At 40.7% G+C, this 4,540-nt stretch overlaps 1 long non-coding RNA gene across 1 annotated transcript; it reads left to right on the top strand.

The window, feature by feature from the left end:
* The first annotated feature begins 699 nt into the window (after positions 1-699).
* On the top strand, positions 700-4,384 carry LOC139374248 (uncharacterized). The gene is made up of 4 exons (XR_011627652.1): positions 700-997; positions 1,757-1,851; positions 2,009-2,124; positions 2,232-4,384. It is a non-coding gene; the product is annotated as an uncharacterized lncRNA (long non-coding RNA).
* Positions 4,385-4,540: the final 156 nt, after the last annotated feature.

The raw sequence follows: 4,540 nt of genomic DNA, 5'->3' as shown, positions 1-4,540 counted from the left end.
CTTTTGTACATACTGGTCGTATTAGTTTTGTTCTTGCTAATAAAATAAAGATCCATGTTGTAGTAAAACTGGCTGCCATCTGGTTTTTAAGTCTTCTGAGCGTGTTAAGATGCCTTAATTCTCAGAATGGCTGTGTCTTAATGATTGTCATCAGCAGGACATAGTTGGTCCCATAGTGTGAAAGGTGTTCAGTTGTAATACCTCCTTGCCCAAAACACTAAGGAAATCATCAGGCTCATAGGCAGGATTATGAAAGATTAGGAATAAAATCTTGTGGTTTCTAAGTGTTTTTGGATGAGATAAATGAAATCCAGCAGATGCTTGATTTACTTAATAATTCCAGTTTTAAGAGGGGGAAACAAGAACTCTATGTTTTGTACCTAAACCAAGTTGAATAGGGCACTATTGTTTATTTGTTATATCTGGGCTATCATAGCAGCTGTAAAATAAAAAGGTTTACATTTAAATCAGACATCAAATAATTACTCATCCAGTCAATAGGTTTCCCATACACCCAAGTAGAGCGAGAGACACCCAGGTATAGATAGAGAGAGGGGAGGGGGGGGGGGGGGGGTTGAAAACCAAGGAGCACATTTAGAGGATGTGAGAATAATGGAGCCTGATGATGAAGCGTCATCATTGCCTAGTGACTCTCCTAGCAACAGGAAACATCTGCTTCGGCGAAGACCAATGAGGTTGTAGAGAGAATGGTGTTGTTGCTTGTTGCACAGAAAGGGATATTTTAAGACTCTAGGAGTGTTTCGTACACTGAAGGGATTATTAAAACGAAGATACGGTGACTGGGTGTGAAGCGCAAACTTAAGGCAGAGCTTGGAGCGGGATAATTGGCACAGACGGTAAATGTCGCAGCAACGGACGGTCACACATTGGACAGACACATCCAGAAGAACGCATTACCTTCAAAGGCTGCCTGCATATAAAAGGACTGCTGATTTGCTGAAGTGCTTTATGAACTGTTGGAGATCGCCATCATAAGGTAATTTTCCTTCTTGATGTGATTATATTTGATCAAATGTGTGGGTGATTCTTACAAATAGGTGACATTCCAAACTGATAGAGATAGCTAAGTAATATTAAGACATCATCATGATATCATCATCATCAACATAATCATGATCAATCAGTTGCATGATATTTTTTGTCCAATTTGTGTTACAGGTATTTTGTTTGATCCCTTGAATAGGAATATTACAGTTCCACTGTGCCTAACTGCAGTGGGAGTGAAACGATGTGTTATAGCAGGTGTCATTCTGTTGAAATTTCACTAATAAGTGCAATATCAGAAAGTCTCTGTCTCTCTGTTCTCTCTGTTCGCTCTCTCTCTGTGTCACACACGCACGCACGCGCACGCGCGCACACACACACACACAGATACACACAGACTACCCACGCATGTACTCAACCCAATTTCTTTGTAAATAGCCTTGTGTGGGGAAATGGCAATGGCTGTAAAGATTTCAGCTTCGCCTACAAAGCACATGCTGCAGAAAGAAGACCAAAATCTGCTTTGATATTTAAAACATAATCTGTTTAATCTGGCCATGGTAAATAGCCTATGCAGTGAGATGACATCTGAGAAAACATAACCCACATTTTCAAATTGTGCAGAATAATTTTTTAATGGTTGTTTTGAGATACAAATTAAAACATATTGTGTGTGATTAACAACTTTAATAAAACAGGTGTCTCTCCAATCTCTTATTTTCTCTTTATATCTCATTCTCCTCCACTATAGGCCCCTGAAGGCAATGTGTGAGGCTCAGAGAACATCCCAAGCAATCAGGACCCCAGTCAGACAACTCATTTGTGGCTCTGGGCTGTCATCATCAGGTAATGTACCGTGGTGTGGATATGACTCCACTACTGCTGGGGCTGTTATATAAATCTGTGTCACTCCTCTAACCACATAATCTCTCCTCACTAATGTGTTCAAAGGGAGAGCTTTTCAAGGTTGTAATTGCATTTTTCCTGATTGTGCTTCAAGCAGTCGATTCCCTTGAATAGAGATCAAACCATTCAACAACGTCGAAAGTTGCCTACTTCAAGAGGAAATATGCGGAAGAGGAGGATTTACATGGCGACCTACATGGATATTTTCAAAAAGTACGAACTGCTTTGTTTGTGTTGACATGTTCAGACATCAATCTGTTGTCCTATGACATGACACTTCAGATGTGTCTGTCTCATAATCACAACCTCTTTTTCTTCAGCACCTGATACGTCAGGAGGACCGCAGCTGCATCCTCAAGCTCTCCTTGGAGAAGCTGAGATTCCTGGAGGACCCTGAAGCCTACCTGCGACGCTCTGTGCTCATCAACAACCTGCTGAGGAAGATCCACCATGAGGAGAAGGAGGTGGAGGGGGAGGAGGAAGAGGAGAGGCAGGGGACCTGTGACAGGGGCTCAGGCGGGCAGCGGCTGCTCTACCCAGACAGGAAACGTGTGAAGGTGGTGGTGGCAGACTGCTGCTCTCAGTCCTTTGGGTTGGAGGAGATACCCCACTACCACCTGGTTCCCTACCCCTCCCCCACATGCCTCTATGGCCTGGGCACATGTCCCAGCATCTCCCCTGGCCACGGGGCTCAAGTCCTGCTCTACAAACTGGATGATAACGGGTGACTGTGACTTGCTGCCAAAGTACGGGAAGAAATTTGATATGGACCATGCACATCGAAGTAATTGGCAGGGAGTGGTTCGGTGACAGAACGCCCTATTCACTCAGAGCTGCATTCTGTATCCTGCAGTCTGACGTTATCTACATCCAAAAGGGAGGCTACGGCTTCTCCTGTGTGATTTTTGACTAGGTCAACAGAGCAAGAGTCCAAATCAGGGTCTGTCTTCTAAGGGCATCTTTGTTACAGCGTCACTGCCTTTACAAGCTGATGTGAGAGACGGAGATTCCTTGCAGGAATTTGTTTTAATGGTCTTTGCACATGTGAACCTTAAGGGATACATATAGTACAAGTCATGCACCCTGCCACTACACTACTCTCTAAGAAAAAAAAATGCTATCTAGAACCATAAATGGTTCTTCAGCTGTCCCCATAGGAGAACCCTTTGAAATATTTTTGGGGATTCCAAGTAGAACACTTTTGGGTTCCAGGTAGAACCCTCGGGTTCTACCTGGAACCAGAAAGGGTTATCCTATGGGGACAGCCGAAGAACCCTTTTGGAACCCTTTTTTCTAAGAGTGTAGAGAAAAAGACAAGGTTTGTGTTTGGAGGTTTGGATGTCTGCTAGTATGCTTGTGTGACCACAATCAAACTACTCTGTTGTGTATTTGAAAAATATTACATTTCGCTAAACATATCCCTAATGTTAAATGATAGACTACTTATCAGAAGCTTGCAAAACATGATTGAAATGCATATGGGAAAAACTAATTCAAATGAAACTCATGATGGCATATTTGTTGAAAAATTAAGCATTATGCATTTGATATAGAGGTTTTGGTGTAAGTCAACTCTCTGGGCGAATCAATTGTTACACATTTCTGTCATAGTGATGCATGTAATTTCCCCCCCCCCCCCCCCCCCCTCCTGTTTCTGTGTTCTTTCCTATAACATTTTGCTGCCCTCCAGTGGTCAAGTTGAGTGTGTGAATTTTGGGGCTGGCTATTCAGTACTGTGCATCATTCTGACATCAATATTTATATTTTCTTGTCTGTTTAAATTAGCTCTCTGTAGCTCAAGCATCCCGTTTTGAGGTGGAATCTATTCAGGCCAAGAAAAATAAAGCAGAACAGTAGGCCGTTTCACAGCCTCGTCTTGAATGTGCCAGTTTTAATGTATTAAATAATTTTCATTCTCAAAGAGACATAACCTTGTTTAGTGCTTGTTACTCATGCTCCAAGAATACACTAACTTGATTCAGCAAGAGCACATTGGCACATTGCTTTCTTTGATGTCAAACAATTCCCTGTATTTTCTAGCTAATTTTGATATTTTTCTGCAGATTTCTCAGTTTTATGGTAAATAAGGTAAATAACATATTTATGAATAGATTGACTGTTCATTATCTTGTTTTTATTTTATTTTAAAATTTGTGCAACAATGTGAATATCGTTTGCTATTGTCCATTTTTTTTCTGTAATTGAGTATCGGTAGTTGAGTGTGTTCAGTGTAAGGATTGTTTTTCCATTATTGTTAAACATCTTACAAACTACAGACTAAAATATAATTTTAAATGCTACTTTTCAACACAATATTTTACTGTATGAAATGTATATTTGGAAGACAATTTACATAGGCCTATTCCTTATTAAAGATAAGCTATTTTGCCAAAAGACTTAAGTAGCACCATGAATCTTTCTTTTTTCAGGTGATTGCTAATGCTATAAAATAAAGTGTGTAAGATGACACTGCCATTACGTGTTGGAGTGATTATTTGTAACGTTACTCTGATGAGCTACAGAGCATCCACTGGTCAGACTATGATAGAAGAGAGACTCTGACAATTCAGGGATATTATGATGTTTCATTCATCCATAGGTATATCTTCTACTCTATGGAAGCAAATGT

Source organism: Oncorhynchus clarkii, chromosome 19 (assembly GCF_045791955.1).
Source record: "Oncorhynchus clarkii lewisi isolate Uvic-CL-2024 chromosome 19, UVic_Ocla_1.0, whole genome shotgun sequence".
In the NCBI taxonomy this organism is placed as follows: Eukaryota; Metazoa; Chordata; class Actinopteri; order Salmoniformes; family Salmonidae; genus Oncorhynchus; species Oncorhynchus clarkii.
The sequence above is the reverse complement of the archived record's forward strand: the minus strand, read 5'-3'. Positions and strand labels throughout refer to the sequence as shown.